We start from the raw sequence: 26,900 nt of genomic DNA on the forward strand, positions 1-26,900 counted from the left end.
ATTATATATATAAAGAAAATAATATATTTTATAAAGAAAGCAAATATTTTAGGAAGTTGTCAAAAACTTGTTTAAAACGAAAAAATTTATTGTAATTTATCAGGCTAATAAAAAACTGAAACAACTAAATAGACTTTATTCACACATTATAACCAAAAAAAAACTTACATATGTACTTACATATTTTTATTTTGTATGGCCACCTTTGTCATTGTATGGCCTCATGGCATTGTTTTTATGTACTTTTCCACAGACTCTGTCATTACTGACTTGCAAATAGTCTCTAGCTGTGCTCAAATTTTTTTGTTTTTTAATCCATTAAATCATAACAATAATTGTATTTTAGCATTAGAAACACTACTGTGAATAAAGAGCTTACAAATACCAGTGTGTGTGAACTGTCCTTGAACTGAGTTAAAATAATGATATTAAATTAAATTAATGCATTTACCAGACGCTTTTATCCAAAGCGACTTACAGTGCATTCAGGCTATCAATTTTTACTTATCATGCGTTCCCGGGGAATCGAACCCCCAACCTTGCGCTTGGTAACACAATGCTCTACCACTTGAGCTACAGGAGCACTATATATATATATATATGATATATAGACAAAAGCAAAAGTTATCATGATGTCGAATTACAGTATCTTTCTCAGCCAGAATTTTAATATCAGTGCATCTCTAAATGAAAGTCTTCAAGAATAAAGTATTTTTTAAAACAGAAAATCAACAGTCAACCTTTTTTGAATTCTCTGAAATACGTTTTATGCCGCAAGCAAAAGCTAAGATGGAAAAGCAGTGTTTAAACACAGTGTAATGCTTTCAGTTTCAAAGAATTCAAAAGCATTGAGATGTTCACATTCATGAAAAATTCATTCTCAGGGACTAATCAAGGTTCGCCGCCTCTTTAAAGCTGCTCGTTATGGAGATAACAATAGGACCTCTTAACAGCTTGTTGATCTGAGTCTGTAGCTTTATTACATGTGACCATATTGATGTGCATTTGGCAGGAGGTTTTACATTGCAGTATACACTTTATACAGTCTGCAAGTGCCAGTCCCATCCTCTATTCATCTGCTTCATACTCAGGCCAAAACTTAATTCATCCCATTACGTCGGGTCTGAAACCTATCCTGTGCAGTCTGTAAAGATAGCAAACATGCACACCCAAACACTGCAATACTGCAATGGCGCTCATAAAAGTCAGCTTATCGTCTTCCGCTGAAACACTGTTCTGAAATACAGCACCGTAGAGTGACCCCTCTACCTCAAATCTCTCTAAATGCACTTTAAAATTCAGATAAGATGTGCATTTGCTCTCAACCGGAAAATAAACTTTGATCACATTCAACTGGAAGTAATATTCTTTGACAGAAGCCACTGGAGCTGACTGAGAACCACACCTATAGAGAAGTTGGACCATGACCACAGTTTGACTTCCAGCCCCTTGGGATCTCTTCCCAAAGTGGAAAATAATGTGTAAGGGAGTGGGAAACAGCATCAGTCTAATGACGCCTCAGGCAGTAGCTTAAATAGAATGAGTATGTTTGGGTGTGTGTTTTTCTCCCCATTTGCTCCCCGTGACCCAGTTTCTCCCCTGTTTGATTGTGTTCATTTGGTTCAGGTGTGTCTTGTTAATTGGCCTTGTTTCCCCATGTATTTAAGCCCTAGTCTATGCAGTCTATGTTGGTCGGCTCTCAAACATCATGTTTGTGTGTTATAGCCATTCCTAGTTTGGATTACCCTCTTGTTTTGGATTAATTGAAAAATGTTTCTCTGATCCACGTGACACGTCTCGATCGTTCTCTCCGATACAGAGTGTGACAGGTATGGTGTAGTGATATCTTTTATAGAGTTCCCAAAAGCAACAAATGAATCATGGCTAAATTACAAGCACTGAAAGTAACTTAAGGACTTCAGAGATGTTCAAAACTACAGTGAGTGTGAAAGGAAAAAATACTACAATGCTAAAGATTTATTGCTGAGCAACTTTTTTTTTGGTGTGCAGGTACTAAAAGTTGCTTCATTTCATAACGGACATCACTGAGAGTAATAACTTGCAGTTTAAATGCCCGTTTACACCAAGAACCATAACTACATTCCAAGACCATGTCAGCCCAGATCTGGCCCACATCTGGCCCGCATGGATTTCACACATGCCAGATGTGGGCCGGATCTGGGCCTACTCTATGTTGCTGTCGGGGTTAGCATCCACATCAACGCACGATTACATTCTGTTTGTTATAAGCGTGCTACAGTTGTCGTCTGCCACTTTAATACTTAAGCTGTTTAAAGCAGGATGGATTCTGATTGGCTGACAATGTTTTATCATTTATCAGCTGGGGAAAAAAAGCATTGTGGACTCAGGATTGACCTCTGCTATCGTTATAGTTGTGGTGTGGCCTTGTCTATTCTTATAAGTTTGGAGCAATATTACAACTAATTATAGTTATCGTCCTTGATAGTTATAGCTATCATCCTAGGTGTTAAGAGTTAGATGTTGATTCAGTTACAGATCTGTATTAATGAGTTCAGGATTGAACTCATAAGTTTTAGAGTCTTTTTGAATGATTTATTAAAAAAATAATTTGCTAATGTCTGGTTTGCAAAAAACAAAGTTATTTTGCAATACATAACCTTTCTTTCTCAATTTGGACTTCAATCTCATAACTCAAAACTAAAATACATATTTTTTTTTCAATTCCAGTACAGGTAATGCCGTAAATCAATGCCACTTAAAGTTCAGCCAACGGAAACCTCTCTACAATTTTTCACTTTGCATGAGCCAATCAATTCGCAATGCAATAAATCAGCTCTCGCTCTACATTTATGATATCTCGTTTGATTCAGAAAGGTCAGATTATAAAAGCAAAATGGTTTGTGAATGTCATTTCATGTTGACTTTAAAAAGAAATACTTCGCTGCATCCAGCTGCACTGTGCAATTTAATAACTTTTAGCCATTTGAAATGTCACTTTACCCTTATCAACTAATATTACTATGAAAGTCCAAGGAATTTGGACAAGGTTACAGAGACATAACAGAATTGGGGAGAAAATGTATCCTTGTTTAGCCTCTATGTGCATTTTATACGAACATAACATCAACATAGAGATTTGTCAACTGGATAATCTCCCAGCTGTACAAGCACAGATTAATTCAGATAACACCTTACTCTGCACAGCCTGCTGACACAAATGCACAGAAGGTCTGCTATTCTGTTATTGTTGATGGATTAAAAATATATGGCAGTGCTTATCAGAATATTGCAATTAGCATGATTTAGATTCACCCCAGAGTGTTGCTTCAAAACCTCTGCAAAACCACTGATGTTTAACAAATCCATTAACTTCTGCCTCAAACGTCCACTTACTTGAAGTTGCTGAGGGATTGGTTTGTGAGTTCCTGCTGCCAGATTTTGTGGCGGTCTCCTGCCAACCAGTCTAGCACTGGCTGACTGTTCAGCCGCGAGAAGACACAAACACATAAATCACCTCGCAGGGCTTTGGAGTCGCCTGCTGCTGCCCATTCCTGAGCTCTACAGTATCTCCTCAAACTGTGCCTGAAGGTCATTAATCATGATTAGGATAGAGAAACAGACAAGCAGCCAGAGCATGGTTTCAGTAGCCTCATTTTTAAGGGATTGGGTTATGGAAATTTCCTGCACTGTGGTCTTCATATTAGATCTGAAGAATCTGAATTACGGAGGTGATATAATTAGAATGTAACTTCTGCTTTGGGTTTCCCATTTTTCCTCTGGGACGTGCAGTGCAATGGAGTGAAGTGAAGGCAGCGTATCATTCATCCCCCTGGAGTTACCTGTTGCGGGAGTCCTTCTGCAGCTGTAAATCCCACTGACTGGGATTTGGGCGTCAGCTCTCAGTGTACTAGCTCGAGGAACACAAAGAGCTTTTCGCAGAGAGTCTGATCTTATTAGTGAAGAAGGTGATCAAGGTTGTGAGCAATTCAGTTTTCAAAGACATCATCTTGTCAATATCAGAAGACACGTCAAATCTTCTACAACCAATGTTAAGAACAATAAAAACACAAAAGAAGCATGAACTGAATGTAATGTTTTCGGACACTTAATGTTATTTAATTGCATTGCTCTCCACTTCTTCCGGTCTGAATGAAACAAATCAATGCTACCCATGAGGATGCCCTAGACCCGAAGAAGTGGAGAGTGATGTGAAACAGTGGACCCTGCACCAATGCGAGATAAACACTAGGAAAGAGAATTGCATGTTATTTACAATTAAATGAAAATGTATCAAGGTTTAACTGTATGCAATTAGTTGAACTTTAGAATGCTTGTTTGACCCACTTTATAAGTACTCAAGTACATATATAATTTTATAAATACTAATACTAATTACACATTTACAGTGATGTAATTGCAAATTAGAATCAAGTATTTTACATGTTTTAGAGTTTTAGAGAGGAAATCAGATGCCTAGGATAACAGTCAGTTATGTAGTTTAGTGGCCATCATACAAATATATGCATAAATATATTGAGCAATCCGCATTACGTACTTGAGAGCGTTGTCATAAAAAATAATAAAATGCACTGCAGTAGTGCTGACCACCTTAACAAAGGAAGAGCTGAAAAGTTTGTCTGAAAATACAATTCAACAATCCACATACACTACCGGTCATAAGTTTGGATTAATTACAATTTTTTTTTATGTTTTGTAGAGTCTCTTATGGTCACCAAAGCTGCATTTATTTGATCAAAAATATGGTAAAAACAGTAATAATGTGAAATATGATTACAGTTTAAAAGAATTACATTTGATCTCATTCTTGCACAACTCTAGTAAAGCCAGACGTTGGTCCAATTTCCTTGAGGCAAGAAGAACAGTTCTTCCTGCTGACAATCACATAAAAAAAGACTGATTTTTTTGAAGACCAAGACTGATTGGAACATCTCTGCACTCTAAGGCTCAGCCTGCAGTCACTTGTCTGAGCTTGTGAATTCTGCTAACCTGGTTTCTGGTGGTCTTCAGGCACTTAACAACTGCTAGACATACTGTATAAATCACATCTGTTTTCAGACAGACGTTTGTTCCATTTGCCATATTGAGCCAGGCTACGGACATGTTCCCTTAGCCTCCATTACCAACATTTCAGAATCCACTATAATGAGGAAAGCAGACAGTGAAGAGAGCATTAGCAAAAGATCACCAGCTGTAGTCTGTGGCTGCAGCTAAAAATCACATTAGGGATTTTATGCCATATTTTCAATTCAATTCATTTCAATTGATTTAAACTAAATTTAACCATTCTGACAATACAAATAATTCCAAAGCATCTGCACATACAATAGTGCTTTAAAATCCCCAGCAGGAAAACCCACAGCATTGACAGTAGCAAAGAAAAACTCCTTAAAATCCCCAAAAAGATGTTTAATAAGATCCGTAAGAAACCTTGGAAGGAACCAAGACTCAGCTGAGGAGCCCACAAGTGAATATCTTATTTGCTATTATTCACCCATATTACTATTCACACATATATCAGATATCATATTGGTGTTGGCCAAAAACGCAGGCAACCACTAATATCCGATTATCAGACACTTAATAGCCCATGTTAGTGAACCGCAAGCAAAAAAGTAAAGCCTCTTCATGTGCATAGAGATATCTGGTCTCAATTTATTCTATGATTTTTTTTGTCCCGCTAGAGAGTACAACAGATTTTGTGGAAGTTTCCATTAATGGAAGCAGAATGTAGCGCAGCTCATTCCCATTTTTAACACTATACACTGAAATGTTCCAGACTCAGAGGACATCCTCCATCCCATATCGTAATTATTCTCACCACACCTTAATTGCCTAAGGCATCATATTATTCAGGTCAAGGAGAACTGATCTCTCACTTCGCAGGTCTCCGACGATGAACAAAACATGCTTCAAAGTGGCCAGTCACAGTCAGATCTTTAAAGTGCTGACCCCTATGGTTGTCCAGACATCAGCCCAGCATGCCAACCTCAGCACGTCCCATGACAGGACAGCAAGACAAGTAACTATTTCCTATCACACCTGAGATTTCAATTCAAAGTCATGGTTGAGAGACGATATACATACAATACACTAAGGATTCTTTTTGATGAGTGTTTATTACTCAAAATGGCTATTTCAATGCAATAAATTCACATTACTTTTTTTTAAATAATAAATATATAGAGTGGTTCACAAGGCTATACAGTGAAATTCACAATACACAAATCTACACGCTAAAGCTATATGAGGTCTTCACACTACTGCCATGATATTCCCAAATAAGGATGAACTGTTCCACCTACAGTATTGTTTAATGGGAGGGCTTGGGAAACTGTGTTAAGGGTTGGGAGAAAGGGAAACAGAAATGTCTCGAAAAGTATGTTTTTTGAGACATTATGGAGCCCACTATCCCATTTCCTGTCGTGATGAGGCCAAGACTAAAAATAAACATCCCCTTTCGTCAGAACACAAATTGCCCCCTCAGCACGAATTTCTCCTTCAAGCGCTATCATGTAGCACAGCACACAGTCTCAGAGCAGAAAGCGAACCCCCACAGTCCCCATGCCTGGGATCAAATGTGCCACACGGTTGGCTTACTTTGATCATGTAATGGGTTGTGTCTGTGTAAACTGTGTTGACCTCACTTGTCTACTAGAACACTTTCTTGTTTGATCATGTAATGGGTTGTGTTTTTGTGAACTGTTTTGGGGTAAATTGTATATTGGAGTACTTTCTTGACATGACTTGGAGTGGGGACTTTGGAGTGATCCAGGGCACGTGCATGCCATTATGTAGTCGTTTGGAATGCACTTGGAAAAAAGGAGGCGATGTCATAAGAGTCCTTGTATTTCTTTCAGCTGGGATGTTCCTTTGACAACGCTGCACGGCGTTCGTCAGCAGATTCGCTGATGGACACCAACATAAAAAAAAAAAAAACTTAAAGGGATACTTTTACTATATTATATACGCATATTTGAAAAACTTTACCTTTTAAAATAAAAAAAAATGTTTATTTGCAGCAGTTATGCTAACACAATAAAAAGTCATTTTGACATTAAAACCGCGTCATCTGCTGACGGACAACCCATAGACTGTCACAGTAACATAACAGTGAAGATAATGAGGAAATGAATCGCTCCTTTTGCCAAGACATCATTCAGAATGACTACATCTGGCCATGCACGTGCCCTGCTCACTCAAAGTCCCCACTCCAAGGGGACAGGGATGATCACTTCCATTTGGAATTGAAAAAACGGTACACGGTACGCGTATCGTTCACCAATTGTTGACCTCACTTGTCTACTAGAACACTTATTTTTGTATGAGTGAATGGGTGTGTGTAAGAGCAAGTTGACCTCACTTGTCTACTAGAACACTTTCTTGACATGACTCAATGGCAGTGTATCAGAGCACAATATGAAACACCCTATATGATGAGAGTAGGGGGTGAAAAGATTAGGAAAAGGTATAAGAGTCCTTGTGATTTTCTTTAGAGCAAGGGATGTCTTTTGGCTTTGCTGGCTTTCATTCATCTTCCTAAAGAACTAATACAACAGTTTGTTTTGATTGGGGGGTGACAACGACTTTCATACCTTTTATGGACCTTGACACTGTTATTTATTTGGCAGTCTATGGGACAGTCACAGGCCTCCCGGTTTTCATCCAAAATATCTTAAATTGTGTTCCGAAGAGGAATGAAGCTTTTATGGGTTTGGAACGACATGGGGGTAAGTGATTATTGACTAAATTTTCATTTTGGGGTGGAGTATCCCTTTAGTACTGAAACCTAGTGGCATGGATGACAAACCACATAACAACAGAAAGTTTTATGTATGGCATTTTAGAATTTACTTTTTTACCAATGTATTGAAATTCATTCAGCATGCGAAAGTGTTCATAAATAGAGGAGGGTATCAAGAGTCAGTAGAATTCAGTCAGTCATGTGATCCCAACATGGCAGCCTTCATCCCGAATAAAATTATTTTTTATAAGCCACTGACTGGACTATGCATATTTGTTAAAATTTCTGAAAATAATAAAAATACAATTTAAAAAATATTTTAAAGGGTTTAATAACCTCAGAATTCTTTTGGCAACAGTTTTTCTCAAGTTAAACAGTCAATATTTTCACGTTTTCATTTAACTTTCACTATGAAGACATATTGATCATTATCTACTTTTATAAATGACTTAATTTATTTTTATTTGATGCAACTTTTAATTGAAATTGCAGCTTGAATCCACTACACTGCTTTCTTTTCTCAGTTTCTTCTGTGAACTTTTCTGTCTGTTTGCTTTTCCTCTTCTTATCTCTCTGTAGCTAAGTCATCTCAAAACACCAAGTATAGCTCTCATCAAGTTCAAGAGGTCCTCCAAATTCCCCTGTGTCAATAAAAGGTCATCCAAGATGACAGGAAAAGGAACTGACTCACCAGGGCCCAGTTCATGCTAAAAACAAGGCAGCGCATCTGAACAGTGGCAAGAGCTACTGAAAGAGCCAAAACCACGTTAGACTGGATGTACAGAAGCACTGACGATCAGCATGACCTCACAGAAAAGGAGACAGAAGTACTTCATGTTTTGGTCTGCTTAATTTCAGAGTTCTGGAGGTTACCATGCTTAAACAGGGCACTTGTGCATTTTCAGCAAAAGCCACAGACTTAATTTTGCTCTTAAGCATCTCTGCAGCCAGCGAGCTTAAAAAACAGCATGACACTGATTGCATTTACTCACAGACAGAGGCTCACTCAAGAAACACTTGAGCACACAAAAACACACACCCTACAACACACACTCTCCCAGTAGAACAACATAACAATTCTGAGAGAGCTCCTTAGAATCAACCACAGTGTGGCTGCTGGAGGTAATTGGTCTCCCTTTCAGCAGCCTAATGGAAGGCACAGGGCCAGGCTAGTTCTGGGTATGCTATGGAAAAAGGAAGCAAGAACTTTTCAGTGGGGGGCAAAAGCCACATCCTCCCTTGAAAAGGTTCTCAAACTCACAATCAGATCTCACAGCGAAGCCACAATCGGGCTGAGTGGAACACAGTGGTCAGGTTAAAGGCACATGCAGGGCTTGGTTACTCACAGTGTTCAAATGAGCTGTATAATGCTGAGTCATACTACAAAAAAAAAAAAAAAAAAAAAAAAAATTAATTCTCAAATTCTCAAAATTTTAAATGTCTCTAAAAATGTCTGTAGGTCTTTTAAATTGCAGCAGTATAAAGTCTCCCTACATCAAAAGAAATGCCACTTAGTGCACCTTCGATTTTATTTCCATATATCTTAATTGCAAAGGGCACATTCATGTATTCTTACAACTATCACAAACGTCATCTTTATCAGATTATGTGCCATGACTAATATTATCATTAACGTCCATTAACTCACAAGCCAGTAAAGTGGATGTTTTATGGACTAGTGTTTCCGACATAACGTGTGTCATAAACTTACATTTTATGTGCAGCAAACCACAGCTTCCCTGTAGTGAATGCATATACCATCACTTATTGTTGAAAATGAACAAAGTGGATGAGATCCACCCTTCCATTCAGCCTTTCACCGATTCCAAAGAGGATCATGTGCTTCGAGCCACTAAAGAAAACAGCAGAGTGAGAACTAATGAGACAGCTAATGAGACCACGAGATTTCTAAGAGAAATCCAAGGAAAATCCCCGACGGGAGATTCTAGCCTCACAGAAGCAATGCATCATGTGTCGCAAGCACTGATCACATACTTTAAATGGTGCTGTTAATGGCATGCAGAAACTCAAAGCCCTTGAGACACTGTCATCTTCTCAGTCTACAACTTTCTTTCAAAAGAAAGCATTTTCTTCAAAGAAATGGATCATACAAAAATCTAAATCATGTCATTATTCACTCACTGTTCCAACCCCATATGATTTAACTTTTTTTCACTGAATACAAAAATAGATATATTTTAAAATGATTATGCTGCTCTTCCCACGACAGATCATACAAAGTTATTATATGACTTGGAATATAGCACAAGCGTTATATGGACTAACTGTATAATACATTAATGCTGTTCTTGTTTTTTTTTTTTTTTTTTGTCTTCACAGCACCTCTGTGTAACAAGCTGTGTAACAATTCTGTGTATGAATTTGGAACGACTTAAGGGCATTTGAGTAAACAATTCCTTTAAGAGAGAAACACAATGCACACACACAATCTGAGGTTGTGTTTAATGTATTTTTGGATGAAATTCTGACAGCTCAAACCCCAACCCGAATCTATCATATGTGTCCACACACACACACACACACACACACACACACACACACACACATACATATATATATATATATATATATATATATATATATATACAGTATATATTCAGTGCAAATGATAACGTCCAAGTGAAAGATATAACAACAACATGTCAAAAAATAAATAAATAAATAAAAATTGACTGAAAAAAATCCACTGAGTTGGAAAAAGGATAACCCCCTTGTGTCACTATTTTGTTGAACCACCTTATGCTTTGATTACAGCCTTTAGTCTGTTGGGATATGTCTCTACTAACTTTGAAATTTTTTGATCTTGTAGTTTTTACAGATTTATTTTCAGTGGGGTTTACAGTAAGTCTGGGCTCTGACGAGGCCTTCAAGGACATTCATCTTTTTCTCCTTCAGCCACTGTGTGCTCAGTTTTGCTGTGTGTTTTAGGTAATTGTCATGTTGGAAGGTAAACCTTCTTCCCATTAACAACTGTATTTTTCCCCATCCATTTTTCTTTCTATCCTGACAAGTGCTCCAGTTGCTGCTGGAGAAAAACACCTCCATAACAAGAATATTACCACCTCAATGCTTTACTGTTGGAATGCTGTTACCTGGATGGTAAGCTGTATTGGTTTTCTGCCAGACATATCGTTTGGAGTTGAGGCCAAATAATTGACTTTTAGTCACTTTTAGTTTTTTTTTTTTTGTTGTTGTTGTTTTGCACCCATCTCCTGACTTGTGCCTGTCCACAACTTTATTCAGGAGATCTTTTGACAGTGTCTTGCCACCTACAGTTGATTGTTTGCTTCAGTTGCACTACCAAGGACTGAAATGCTCCAGGAAAGCTCTTTTCATGCTGAGCTAATTAAAATGATCACAGCTGTTCACAGTTGTCAAATGGCTTTGTGTGCATTGAGAGGTGATTACACCTGATTGAGTTTACAAGTCATGTTTAGGAGGAGGTGACCCTTTTTCCAACTCAGTGATTCTGTTTGTTTGTTTGTTTGTTTGTTTGTTTGTTTGTTTTGTTTTGTTTTGTTTTTTACTGACATGTTGTTATATCTTTCACTTGTGTATAAGTTGTACTGAGTAAATACAGCTTTGATAAAACAAAACCTGTCTGTCTTCATTTCAAGCTGCAAAGCAACAAAATGTTATTTTAAAGGGGGTGTTTTCTATACCCACTGTATATATACTGGACCAAAACTATCCAGTGGCATTTAATTGCAATCACTACTAAATCACTCAGATTTGTTTTAAATAAACATATTCGCTCTCATTTATTTATTTATTTATTTATTTTTATTTAATATCTGTGAAGCAATAAGAAATATGCTGCCGTCTGTTGGTAGTAGGGGTTTTATAAATATCGTACAGTAGCCAATGCTGCACTAGCTATTAATATAATATATAGCCTACTGCGGGGTTCTTTATATCTTTAATCCAATCGGTTAAATAATTAGCTGGTTATTTTAAAAGCATCGTAACACTGCGTCATAAAATAGGCTATAGGCTACACTCACTTTTTTCGAGATTATTGTTGATTAATAACATTGAACTGCTTCTGGAGTTTACTGCAGCCTAATGCACGTTGCCGAACAGTATGCTACTCGTCATAATAATTCAATTTAGATTGTAGATAATTGCTTCAGAATATTTTTGCATTCACCACTTTTCGAGCAGGCTAATAACTGATCCCAGCAGCCGAGGGTTGCCTGCGCAGGATTCATGTCCCGCTTCCTCGAGCTCTTCAGAAGCTCAGTTTGAACAATAGCATCGCCTGACTGTCCAAACAGAATAACTGGAAGCGCGCACATCCGTCGAGCGCGACCCCCGACCCATCTACACATTCCTTACGTCCTTCATAATCACAAAACTATAAAGTACTGTTCACACGACATGGAGGATGCACAATGACCCCGATCCTGTGTTATGAACTATAAATCAACGGAACAGAAATAATACGTTATTTTACATTCGCGTTATTTTATGTCTTTCTTTTTAATTACAAAAAAAATCGCTTTTTTGTAACTGAAGGCTTTACTTTCACTCGTTCCGCGTGGTTATGATGGGATGCTATTTGACAATACAGAAGAGGAGAGCCAACGTTCCGTCATTAAGAATTTAAAAATATTAATATTTTACAGTAAGTAATCCGTGCGCGTTGATTGGCCATCATATCTGGCTTACCGTGTCCAAGAAACGCAAAGTTTCCCTCGATGTGTTGATATGTTGTGGAAGAAGAGCAGGACGAGCAGTGCGAGCGCCTTCTCTTACGGACCAGCGATACTGTCTACTGCTGCCGCGCGCTGCACACCATGTTACCGGAGGAACACGAGCCGCGGCGCTGCTCTGCTGGAGGAGGAGGAGGCTGTGCGTGTACAGAACTGCACCGGACGAGCGGATTTAAAGCAAGGGAGGGTGTTGGTAGGATTACGTGGTGCCGCTTTAATACGATGTCACTACGCCGAATGGGACCGATGCTACTGTGTCAGGGTCCATATCGCTTCTTTTAGAGAGGTACAGTCAGCAACACCTAAAAAAAGCTCATATAGGCAAGGAGTCACGAATGAAAGCTGACTGCACAGAGAAGCTGCAATTAAACCTCCGTTTTACTGTATTTAGTGCATTATGTGTGAGATAGATAGATAGATAGATAGATAGATAGATAGATGGGTGGATAGTTAGTTTGATGGTTGGATAGTTAGGTAGATAGATAGATAGATAGATAGATAGATGGGTGGATGGATGGGTGGATGGATGGATAGATAGGACAATTTAAAAATGTCTACCAATGTCTATAGGGCCCTTACAAATGCATCAAACAAACAGGGGCTACTTTGCCGTTCCAGAAGGGTGGCCGTGGCAGAGTGGGTTGAGTCCTGTTTTATTTTAAAAGGGACACCTCTGTTTGATTTATACGTGATCGCACTGCATGTGGCCCCTGAGAGTCCAGGGCCCCAGGATTTGTGCCTCACATGCCCAATCTGTATTCTTGCCTTGGCTATGAGGAGGTATCATGACAAATGCTAAGAGGAGAATAACAAAGTAGGGACAAGATAACGTGAATCTGTGGCACTAATAGTCTCATTAGACATTACAGTATGTAGGAAACACATTTTCCTTTTACTAAACAAATGACTATGAAATACAATAAAGGGAGGTGGATCCAAACCATGAGATCTCTCTGGTGTAAGACTAAGTAGCTTTAAAACCTCTTAATGCATGATCTTAAAAGCAACCAGCCGGGCAGAGCTTTGACAGAGATCCGGCTAATTAACAGCTTCCCAGCAGGATCTGCCCAAGATGCATGATGACCCAGCAGGAAGGCAAACATCAAGACAAAAGCATTTTTTTCTGACAAAATGACTTGCAGCTTCTTGTGTAGTTTTTGTGTAGTTTTAGCATCAGTATATATTATACGAAACCTCTCATTATTAGACAAACTGAAAATGCCTACACTGTAAAAAAAAAAAAAAAAAAAAAAAAGACTTTAACGGTAAAAGACTGTAAGAATGCAACAGTAAAAATCTATTAAATGGTTTACAGTAAATTCCCCTGCTATATATGTGAAAACTGTATGGCACATTACATGTCATTTTAAGGAAGTATACCATTTTTGGAAGTGAAAAAGACTGTATAATTTACAGTGAATAACCGTAAATTGACATTCCCGGGATTCCCTGCATTACATTTCAAATTTGATGTTTTTTGGTTGAAATAACCATGTGCTACGGCAACCACAGCTACCGTTTTTTTCACTGTAAATTTTACAGATTTTTTTTAGTGTAGATTCAGGTTCTGAATTTAAATTGATGTGACCAGCAGATGCCAAATTCATATTGGAATGTAGTAGCCAAAATTTAAATGGAATAAAATGTAAAGAAATTAATATAACTGCTGTTTGGTTTTTAATAATGCATTTTGTATTTCATTCTAAAATGACCCATAAATGTATACGCTTTCAGGAAAAAAAAGGTACAAAACTGTCACTGATGCTAATATGTTCACTTTAAGTAATATTTTTTATTTTTAAAGTACTAATATACTGTATACCTTTAAGGTATGAATATGTATCATTTAGGATTAAATATGATACAATGTACTTTTTAGCCTTTGTACCTTTGGGTACCAGTACATATTTTTTGAGAGTGTATAATTAATTACAGTATATTTTATGATAATTTTCCACTGTGATCCATTATCTATTTTCCCTTTTGTCCATTTTGCTTCCCAGAATGTCTTCAAAGGATCCCAAAGATCCTCTTACTGTCAGTCTTCCTGTTACAGTAATTAAACTCTAAATCCTGTGGGTTGTATGGTCAAATCTATTGAAATTCACACTCATGAATACATTTTTAAATTCTGAAATGTCTCCAGCTCTTTTCAAGGGAATATTTATTCAAATAGATTTTAACCTTCAAATTCAAGAGCTGATTTTTTTTTTAACAGCGAGGTTTTACATTCCATTTCTAACAAATTATATCAATGTCCACTGTAATGAATAGGAGGTTGAAAGGTCTGTTTTAAAAATCATTACGAAGCCAGTCTCTAGAAGCATGACTGAAGTGTCTCATGGAAGACAAAGAACTTGAAGTAACAATCCTTGGGGAATAGATCTTGAGGATGAGCATGTTATGATCGATGAGAGCAAGTGTGTGTGTATGTGTGTGTGTGTGTGTGAGAGAGAGAGAGAGAGAGGGAGAGAGAGAGAGAGTTTGTGCGTGTGAGTTTGTGTGTGTTTTGGGTGGCTGTAACTGGTAGATGGATACTTATCCCAGACCAAAGAAACTCTGAAAGTGTTGCAATATCTTCAGCTCTCTCCTCTCTCCTCTCTCCCTCTCTCTATAAGAAACTGATGTGATTGAATTTCTCCACTGCTCCTCATCCGTTTGCGCCTCTGGGTTTGTTAGCTGTGTCAACCATTATTCTGTTTCTTAGCCTAGCTCCAGAGTTGCATTTTCTCACTCCTAATGTATGCATTACCTGTTTTCATTGTTCTTTTTTCTTCCAGGGAATTTTTGGCTTTGAAATACACTGTACTCAAAAGCCTAGGGCATATCACAACAGTCCTTCCACAAAGAAGAAAGCACCTTCATAGGCCTAGACAAAACCTAGACTTTTTGACACATTCTGTTATGATTTTAAGGGGTAAATCTGTGCATTTCTGTTAAATGGACATATAAGATACAGATTTTTCATGTATCTCACACAGGAATACCAAGGTTAAATGGGTTTGATTACCAGGGATTGTAAAAAATCAATTAAAATCTAAATCTTTAGTCAAAATATCTGCCAAATGATTAAGTAGCTCTAGATAAAAAATATTGATTTTCTGGTTCTTTATTTAAATGCTGATATTGATTTCTAAAACAGTAGGATTTTACTCTGACAAAATCATACAACCAGTTTAGTCTGAATCAGAAGAAATGACTCTTATATACTTATATTATAAGTCAGTTTTCGATAGTTAATCAAAAACATGCAGTGCAAATAGTGCAGCCTGATTCACGAAACAAATGACTTATGATTCAGTTCTTATAAGTTAGAGATTTCAGTCAGTCTGAAACACCTGTCCTGTACAACTTCAGCAGAGAGAGGATTTCTTTCAAGGAAAATGGACATTATAACTGAAAAACATCCAAATGAATCAGTATCAAATAAAAATGACAAATCAAATAGAATTGCTGTGAGTCTGAATGGAATCAGGAAATCTGTAACAATATCCAGCCATAAGCATCAATGTAATCAGTCTGAAAAAGTTCCCTGTACAGTTTTAGTAGAGACAGACATTTTATTATATTTATTATATGAGCTTGTTTACATTTATTTTATGTAAACAAATTGGACATAAAAACTGAAAAACACCCAAATGAATCAAATAGAAGTGAAATTAAAATGAATCAGGGAATCTGTATCCAGCCCATCAATATAAATGTGCAAAACTGAGAGCTCTACACATTGAATAGCTGAAAGCATAATCAGATTAGCCAGAATACATAATAAATGAACACAAAAAGGGCAGAGGATGTGTAGAATTTTATGTATAACAAAAGGTTAAATTCTATGAACACAGATTCAATCATCACAAAGACAACAAGAATTAGTTCCGACCATGCATCCTCAACATTAAATTAGCACACATACAGTGAGCAAGCCCTCTTTTTCATCATACAATTCCCTCTCTGATAGCAGTTCTGCAAACACACAATCAAAGGAAACCGTGCACAAGGTTACTGGTGTTACATTTCTCCCTGACCCAGAGACCTCTAAAGCAGGCAGCACTTTCACCTGGCCACTGTCTCTCTCAGCGACGGCTAATCCTTACACCATTCATGTCACCTCTACTCAGTTAGGGGATTATCGGGTTGAGCTATTTCCGGTGAAACAGGACAAGCTGCCCCATAATCTTAGTAGAACTTGACCAACCGTTGACCAACGGTGGTCACTAAAGACAAGCACAGAGGTCTTAACTCTGCCTCTTAGAGCACAGTGTGACAATTGTGCTTTTCACAGCCGTAATGCTTTTACTAGGTGCTAGAACACTTTTCAATAATCAGAGCGGATGTTCTTGTATAAACCAAAGACTGCAAAGGATTATGAATGAACGCACGAACAGCTGAATGAAACAGATGAATGAGAAGAGCTTCTCAAAGCTCTCACTGTACTCATGCATTTGGCTTATTCACAGCCTATGTGTTTAAAGAGAAATATTAAATGTAGATATTCCCTACACAACTTTAAAGGTCAAAATAGACACAAAAGATATAAAGGTCAAATAAGCTACTGATCTGCACAGAGTTTAGTGTTTTTTGTGATTCACAATCACTGACCTTAGCAGAAGCTTCTTAGTTTCATAAATGCAATCTGTCACTGGCACCTGTGGTCCACGTGGTCTAACTAAACAAATGCTGGGCAGAAGGGTGGAATGTGCCTTTGCCATGTGTTGTCTGATGTGGAAGTCATTTAGGCTCTGCAGCCTCCCTCTATACAGGATATTACTGTAATTACGATATTGGAAGGGCTGGATAATGTCCAGCGGAGAACATCTCTTTCTGCAGGGCAGGGCAGAGGTATGAACCTCAGTGCATGTTGGCACATTAGTGAGAGTGTTCACAAAAGCAGATTAATAAACCTCCATTTGGACCTCACACCCTTTCTCTCAATTTAATAAATGAAGGGCTGAGAATTGAGAAACAGGGCTTATTCAGGTTCCTACACAGGCATTCTTATGCTTACATGTGAATGGAAAACTGTACTAAAATACCCTACTCTAAAATACTATACTTCACTTCTACTGAATCTACAGCACAAAATATACAGGCCAACCAGTGGGTCTAAACCAGGGGGCCTCATGAAACTTCTAGAGGGTGGAGGGCTCAAGATGTATGAGTACATATGTATGAGTATTGTAATGAGCACTTATGTAAACAAAGCCAAAACCTGCCAATTTTTGGCAATTTAGAAATTTAGAAAAAAAGAGGACATATGGTCACCATAGCCTTGGAATTAAAAAAGGCTGAGAACCACTGGTGAAGACTGGTTAAAAAAGGTTAAAAATACTCTTATGAATCAGTTCTTTTTGACTGAATCTCAAGCATACAGTACAAGTATATCCAGATTCTCTAATGAACGATTAGGAGCTGATTGTTTCTGTGAGTCAAAAACATGCAAAGTACAGCTTGATTTCTCAAGGAAGGACCCTAGTGATTTGTTTCAGTGCAATGAATCAAGCGAAAACTTATTCAAGCAAATAATTGTGATTTACTTTATTTATTTTACTTGATTATTTAAGTCAAAATTAGCATTATGGGTTTTGTCAGTAGCATTTCATAAAAAATAATTAAATATTTTGTTTGTTTATTGTTGTTTGGCACACTCATAAAAGCATATTACAACATTTACTATCAATTAAATGAAGAGTCAACAGAGAAAAAAAGAGTTTGATAATGGGTAAAGAATTAACATAATGAGACATGATTATAAGAAATGAATTAACATAATGAGTAATGAATAATGTATTATCTGTAATTTGGTGCATGAGATGTCTAACAAATGTACCTCAGTCATAATATGTTGAAAGCTACATCAGAATCAGTTTTTCTTAACCTTGTTTGTCAGTATGAGAATTTTACATGGCAGGTTTACAGTTGAACAAGTGTTGCACAACAAGGACAATCTGCATGTTTGACATCAGGATCGATATCAGGTACCTGACGATTTTGTTCCCTCAGTACACAGATGAGGCAGTGACACTGGTGCATATTAATAGGCCATCAGTGACGCCAAAGAAAAAGGATGGCAATTTTCTATTGCAATGTCAATATCAAGGTGGCACCATTCTGGCCGTTTAGTATTAGCCTAAGCAGCCAAACGTTATCAGTTACATTCAGCTGAGTGTGAGAATGAATTTACAGGTAAGTGGTAAGAGCACTTGCGGTCAGACTGTTTGAATTATTAAAGTTTTTGTCAATGTCAATGCTGCTATTAGCTACATACTGCCTTAAAAGACAAAAGTTGATGTCATGTTGTGGGAAAACCCTCTGTCATGATATTTACTCCACTATGTGAAGCAAAGAAACACTGAGCATCTGCAATGCAGCCCCGGAGTCAGTCTGAAGTCTTGTATAACAGCAGCTGAGCAGCAAGAGACTGAAAAAAGAAAAAAAAGAAAACAAAGCTAAATTAATAATGATGGTGGAGCCCACCAGCAGTAGGAGAGTGTTGTTGCAATATTGATGAGTGCTGATCTGAATAGGAACAGAGTCAGAATTTGTCTGTACAGAGGCTTAGAAGTGTCATGAAAAGCTTGTTATCGGTACAAAGTACTGTAACCTGCTTATTAAGCTACATCGGGCTTCTCTTTGTCAAGGCCATGGCATTTACATGCAAAATAAGCTCACAAATATAAGATGCCAACAACAAAAGAAAAACCAGACAATATTTTTCTCTGGTTTTGATGTTAAAGCATGAAAAGAGATGTGCACATTGAATAACCTGCCAACATGCAAAAGTAAATATGTTTGCATGGTGTGTTAAATCATGGTAATTGTCTTATTACAGGTTACAAATAGCATTTACCCATTAAAAATAACATAGTTTAAGGTGTTTTCTCACCCTCATACATTGTTGGGTTATTATAAACAGAGAGCAATCTAAAATTGTACATGCATTTGCATAAAAACTTAATTTTGCAATATTCCTGCAAAGTTTCCTCTAAATGTTCGGGCTTGAATTATTCCCGTTCCTCAAGGATATACTGTACAATAACCCACACAAGCACTGAATATCAATTAATTTGCTTGGGTTGCCTTTCACAAGTTCCAAATCAATATGCACTATCCTTAAAATGACCCAATCAGTTTTGCAAAGCATGTTGCTGGTTTATATAACACATAAAATTCTGAATTATTTATACAGAGTAGATGGATTTAAGTGTTGATGTAAGAACTGTGATAAAAGTTTTCAGGCAAGTAAGTAGCAGTTTGTGATTGCTACTGCTAAGACAGAGACATTTATAAAGGTTGATTATGATGAACGATAATGTCTAGGCTGTTTCCTCTGATTTACTCTCTTGCTGCTCTCTTGAGTCTTTTGCACAGACCCAGAATGCTCCTCATAAACTGTATTCCTCAGCTATTATCATTCAGGCATTCAGTGACCATTTTATTCAAATAGGTGTAGTGTTTCTCACAGGAGCAGAAAAATGGCCACTTGTGACGAGGATTATTGATGCTAATGAATACAATTCTGACATGGCAGTTTATTTCCCCTGTTCATTCACACAAAGATACCAATCAGGGCAAACCCCTCATCAACAAAAGTCACATACACACACCCATGAGAATTTAGTTAACAGTCACAGAAAACGAGGAGAAATTAATCAGGTTTACTGGAGCGCATAGGCCTATTTTTTGTCTTTGAAACAGTAGAAAAACATTCAGATTAGTAACTTCATGATCATATCTGATTCAGTCAGTGGCTCACTAATGTTGGGGCACCACCAACAAATGGGTTGCAGGCCTGTATCTCTGAATACATGGAAAATACTGCTAACTGGTATAGGTATAATTAATAGCATAATTGAATGCTATTAAATAATAAGAAAATAATATAAAAATGTTCTTTTAATATTAATAGATTAAATTTTAACTAAATAATTATGCATAGTTATTCTGCATGTATTCTTTACAGAAAAAAATAAGATTTTTAACTGAACATTACCTTAGGATATATGGTGAAATTCTTTTAATGATTTAACGTCACATTTTTACTGTAAAATAATTTCAAATTTATTAATTTATTAATTTTCAAATAAAAACCATGAATTACTGTATAATTTACAGTTAAAAACAATAAAATTATAGTTCTAGAAGCTCTACATGAGACATTTTAAATCATATTTTATTTAATAGTTTTAAATAGTTTCTTATTTTTGTTATTAGTAATGTACATCAGGATATTTTGTGTTACATTTTATGTCATTAAGTCATGTTACTGCGATGGTGTTTTATCTTTGTGCGTATAACCTGTGCACCATCTATATAATTGGTTGTGTTTTATGATTCATTTTCACCATAACATTTTATGCTAAGCATTTTACTGTAATTTTGATATTATTTTTTTAACAGTCTACAGGGGTAATAAAATAAATGATCAGCTTTTTTAAAAAGAGAAGAAAAAAATCTGAACCCATTACATAACACAGTGAAGAAGAACATCCTCTCATCATCAGACTGAAAAAGTGAGCAGTTGGAAATAAAATTTTTAACAAGAGGCATTATTTTATGAGCATAATTCATTTCTGAAATGTCCTTGCAACGTGAATTATTTTAAAAGGAATCCTTAAGCATTATTCATAACTTAACACACTGATCAATAAGAGATTCGTCCATTTAATTAAATGTACAACCATCCATAAGGCATAAATACACAGTGGCATTCCAGAATATCAGAACATGTGTAATCTTGTTTTATGAAAGTATCAACATCAAATAAATCTGTAATTTCAGATTTTCAACTTTGATCAAAGAATCTTTCCTTTCCAACTACTGTCAAAGCCACAGAGACTGAAGCGATTATCAGAGCACAAGTGATATGTGCAGAGCTGCCCTCTTGCTGTTGCTGATGGCAAGATGCCATAAAGCAATACATGTGACTACTTTAAATTATGCATAAATGTAAATTAGAGGGCTAGCTATGCAGCAGACACCTACAGTACACCAGACTAGTCCATTTGTGTACAGCAGTAAATCCTGTTAAAGTAATACTGTAGTGGAGTAATTGGCTCGATGTCTTCCCACGACTCTGGTGCCAAAGAATCAGCTGATGCTGTACCTCTAGAGAAATTCACTGAGGTGGGTTAATGTGCTCAGATAGGAATCTTCTGGTGGGTCTCATGACTCATCCTACTCTGAAAGCAGCTTTGTGTTCAGATCAATATTCAGTATCTTGAGTGGATATCAGTATGTGTGTCAGTAGTGATCTTAGGAGGTCTGCTTAGCAAAAACAGAGTTCATATCTCTTTTCGCACGCTTCTCAGCTGTTCAGTAAGTGGAACATCGCACATCTATTATGCATGGGAAGTAATGCACACTTTGTGTACTGTATACTGTAGAGTGCAACTGCTAAAAATTGAAAACAGCCTGAAAATGTTAGCTTGTGTAGGTATTAATTAAAGAGATAGATTATCCTCATAGTTTATTCTCATAATGTATCCATTCATACACAATTCTTTTTATTACATTAGTAAATAAGTCGGTTGATCCCATTCAGAAAACCAGTTTGAATTATTTGTTTACAAATCGGACTGATGTTCTTGAGTTTAACTCACTGATTCGGTGATTCACAGATAACAGCTCATCGGAGGGGAAGTTTATTAGTGAATATCGACTTAAATTTCAGTTTGTTATGAAAGAAAGTGTCTGCCATGGAATTTAAAAACAAATCTCATAATTCTTTGTTTCTCACAATTCAAAAAAAAAAAACCAAAATTGCTAGACTTAATTCTGATTTTACATCTTGTAATTCGGGGACTTTTCTTTCATCCCCAAAAAAATTTATTTACGAGATACAAACTCAAAATTGTAAGATGTAAACTTGCGATTCTGAGTTTGTATCTTGTAACACCCTTTACAAAGACCTGCCCCCATTATTTACTGTTGCCACAAGCCATGGCACACATCATGAAACAAAGTGTCAGCTTTCAAATTTTGTCATTTTGTAAGAAATTCAAACAATAAATACCATTTTGTGGCTCTTTAATATGTCGTGACAGATCGCTGTAGTGCAAGTGGCATGTGAACCGATCTTCCTCTTTACTAGTTATAGCACAAAATAAGAAGGTATCTTGTTCCAACCACGGAAAGACGACAAAAAAGTAACTTACAACGCACAATATGAAAAATGGATATTGATTTTGTGATTTGCTAAAGATTACATTTAAGTGTCATTAATTTATTAGTATTTTCAAATAACGTCAAATGACCACAAAGGGTCATCTAAATGTATAAATAGAGGAAAGATACAATATCAACCAGGGGCGGACTGGCCATCTGGCATATTGGGCATTTCCCCGGTGGGCCGACACACTTTGGGGCCGATATAATGTCACGGTCATCAAGCAGAGAAAATACTATAGGCTACAGGCAGAGCAACTGATCGCGACGCTCAAAATATTGAAAGAAAATTCTGTACATCGGATTGGGGATTTACAAGAATGTATCTCTGAAGGGAACTGAGTGTATTCAGAAAAGTTTCGATGGCTTTTTCTTTTCATGTTATCTCCATATAATGTATATAAAAGCATTGTTAAAAAACACAGTGCCAAGGAAACACTGTATTGCAGCTGTTCCATAAGCGCCACCTGCTGTCAGAGAGTGAAATTACATTTTTATCATAATTTCACAAAGCTAAAGTCTGACCATTCTGTTTGCTTTAAATCTAAACGTACATCTAATTTAAATTTTAAATATCATAATTCTCATACACATGTATGTAGCATCTTTGTTCGGATTGTGATTAAAATGGATACAGATATTCCTTTTTTTGTTTGTTTGTTTAGGGCCAGTTCAACCTTTAATAGAGCAACAGTTTGTACATGCACTCTTTCATTCTTTCTTGTCTGCTGCTTAAAGAAAAAAAAAACAGCAATTGATATTTGTATCAACCCATTTGCTGGCAGTCGAAATTGGCCATGAAAAAACATGATCAGTGTATCTCTAGTTTTTATAGATAGCTTACTGGTTAGTTTCCTCAAACAGTCATAACTGACTGACTATTAATAGCAAGTCAAGAGTGAGGGAGTACACTGGTCCACTTAAACTGGTATCCACAGTAGGTATACACACAAATAAACACAGTGCATGGCTGTGTCGGACCGATTCTAAATGATCGGCCTTTTGGCCTAAAAATGCCAGGGCTGATTTTTTTGTCCCAGTCCAGCCCTGATATCAACCGATACCAGTAAATTAAAAATACTGTCTGATAATAACCAATATAGTACCAATATATCTTTCAGCCCTACTAGTGTCCTATTTTTTTGTCTGGGAAAGACTGCAGTGATGTCAGGGCCGTAATAACTGGAATCCCTCTAATCTCAATATTTCGTTCACTTTACCAAAAATATCTCTCTGTTTGATGCTGTTTACTCAAAAGACTTCAATGTGAAATCTACTGTACAAGACTCTCTCACCCTTTCACCATCTCTGCCATCACATTTCATTAGGAAATGTCACCAGTTCTTGTCACTTGTTTAGCAGAGTGTCTCTTTTTAATCTGGACTGAACTGTCAGATCACAGTCTGGACCAATTTCACATCTGACTCCCTCATTATGATGCTACTGTATGAACAATGGTTTTGATGTAATCATGTTGACTTTCAAAAAGTGTTAATCTCATCACTACATCCTTTTATGTACAAATACTTTGTAATTTGCTCTGTTTACAAAGCTATCAGACTCAGCCCTAAATAATTAAACAAAGAATCAAAGAGGATTTAATATCAAACCACAGCTTATGGGCTAGTCCCTGTAGTGCTGTGGAATATATGATCCAAGACTATCTATTTAAAATGCTCATGATCAAAGAGCAGAGCGCAGCATAGGCTCTATCTATGAAAACATCAATCACATTTGGACCAGTCCTTCGATTTAAGTCCAATTTGAGACCAGCTTCACATGGGAGCGATTTTAATTAATGTGGATTGCCCTAATTAGCCTCTTTGTGACTGTCTTAGTTACCAGGACAAAAACCGGGACACCCCAGTCTGAATTAGCGTCATGCTAGTGGATTCTGAGCTTTATTTTTATGCAGCAAGGTCAGATGTTTCCGTTCTGCTCTCCCTGCATTAATGAGACTGCATTTGCATGTGTATTGAATCAGATCTGACAGATTATCGTTCCTCTGCTAATCTCTGCCATTGGTACCCAGGGAATATTTTTTCCTTAACAAAACTCAAGAATCAAGACATTAACATATTATAACAACAAAGTACCCAGAGTATTGGAAATGGCACAACTCTGCCAATGGGAAAAAATTTTTTGTCTATTTTTCAGGAGAAAGTATGGAAGCCTGTTATCACCTCAGAGGAAAACTTTAAAATGTTATCGCAGCAAAGTTGCAATAATTTGATATAAATCCACAATAAATTCACAATAACAAGATATAATGTCTAAAAATAAATATAAATATATATTAAAATAAAATAAAAAGGTTTTGAATGTGTGATATATATTTTCGATGTGAGGGGAAGAGGTGTCACTGTGAGATGTGTCACTGTGTGATATATATTTTTGCATATATTTGCAATCGCAAGAAAAAGTTGCAACAGCAATAAAAAGTCATAATTACAAAAAAATTGCAATTTGCAGTTATAAATGGTGATAATTACAAAAGAACTTTGGTATTAGTTGTGGTGTATGAAGTTGCAACTATAAGAAATAAAGTTGCAATTGACCTAAAAAAAAAAAAAAAAAAAAAAAAAAAAAACTAAAGATGAAATTATGTAAAATAACATTGTTGTTATTATGAGAAAGTTATGAGATATAATGTCACATTGTGTGATATAAATTCTTTGGGCTTCCATACACAAGTGAGAGACTGATGATAGGCAAGAATAGAAATTACAAAATTACAAATTCATAAAGGTCTACTGAAAAGCAGTAGATTTTCTATTTACAATAAAAACTTGTGGCTTTACACATATTTATGAATTTCAATTGCATCCCTGGTTTCAAACAAGATGAGGAAATATTAAAAACCCTGTGAACCTCAGAATTCCCAGTATTGCCTGAAGCAGGGGATTTGTTGCGTTCCATAAGTTTGACGGCCATGTAGCAAGAGTCGAAACAAACATAATTTGAATAGAGTTGATGTACTTAAAGTAGTATGGCAAAAAGCCTTTGGCAGCTCAGGAGCCTTAATTAAATGGACATTGAAGAATGAGAAGCTTCACCAAAAGGATTGAGCTTCCATGGCAACAAAGTTGGGAAGGTTTAATTTATGTGTGAGGATTTTCTCTCTCTCTCTCTCTCTTTCCCCACATTATGGGGAGGCTCAATAAAGCATTAGTGAATAGTGATGACATTGCTTCTATTGGAAGGCCTTGTCACCCAGGGCTACTCATTGGCCTGAAGATACAGCTCATCAGGCGCTATGGATTTGGTTATTGGTATGGCCTAAATATAGCACCAGGGCCGCTTACAGATGGGAGCAGACAACTGGTCCCTGGAGTAAAAGAGCATTTGCAGAGGCATTCAGGAAATGGACATCTAGCAGACACTTAGATAGAATGCAGGAAAATATATTGGGGTTTGAATTTAATTTAAGAGCAATATCATTGAGAGACTTTCAAATCCAGCTTAATGCCAATCATTGATTAAATGGCCTAAAGAATGAATCTCGAACAGAGCTGCTCACGCTTGCTGAAAATGTAGTTTGAGAGCCGATTGGAGCTCAAGCATAGTTCAGACAGACCACGGCGTGACAGCAAGCATCAGCTGATGCTCAGCTGATTGTAACTCCTCCCACTACAATTAAATAAGATATATAAGTAGGGATGGGTATCATTTACATTTTATCGGTACCGATACAGATACCGATACTGCTCATTGGTACTGATCTCTAAATTTGGTGCAAAAAGATGATGTGAAAAGATGTTAAAAATTTCACGTTATTTTTCAAAGAGAGAGAGAGAGAAAGAGAGATTTCCTTAGCATTCCACAGCACAACATATTTGAAAAGCAGGTGCACAGGAGCACAACAGAATATAATAGAGAATTCTGGCATCTCTAGGTATTTGTATTTAAGAAGATTAACATATTGAGACTTTTTCAGGGAGCAGGCATGATCTCTCCTTATAGAGAGTGTCCCTGGCTGTCGAGAACACACTTTCGCACTGAGGTGAGGAAGTCTGAACACACTGTGAGAGTGTCTTCCTTATCCCACCACCAGAAGACAGGGTCTTCGTACATGGGGATGTGAGGCAAGGCTCTGTAGACTGACACTTCACTCTTCATCTTCTCATGGAAGGTCGGTGTAGTAGTGTTGTTGAATGAGGAGTCTCTTTAGCTTTCTGTCCTCTGAATAATTCCTCTAGTGCAGAGAGTCTTTTTTTCTGAAGCTGATATATAAGATTTGCCATGTTATTGTAGTC

At 36.9% G+C, this 26,900-nt stretch overlaps 1 protein-coding gene across 2 annotated transcripts in view; it reads right to left on the reverse strand.

Annotated features, from left to right (window-relative positions):
* The window catches only part of LOC109111399 (hippocalcin-like protein 1), a 28,591-nt gene extending 15,908 nt beyond the window's left edge, over positions 1-12,683 (reverse strand). The window contains exons 1-2 of one of the 2 annotated variants that reach the window (XM_042776874.1): positions 12,437-12,683; positions 9,456-9,596 (exon numbers count right to left, since the gene is read on the reverse strand). The gene's annotated coding sequence lies outside the window, so the exon portion shown is untranslated. The remainder of the gene's footprint in view (positions 1-9,455; positions 9,597-12,436) is intronic. The other variant, XM_042776873.1, reaches the window with a different exon arrangement.
* Positions 12,684-26,900: the final 14,217 nt, after the last annotated feature.

Source organism: Cyprinus carpio, chromosome A19 (genome assembly GCF_018340385.1).
Source record: "Cyprinus carpio isolate SPL01 chromosome A19, ASM1834038v1, whole genome shotgun sequence".
NCBI classification, from domain to species: domain Eukaryota; kingdom Metazoa; phylum Chordata; class Actinopteri; order Cypriniformes; family Cyprinidae; genus Cyprinus; species Cyprinus carpio.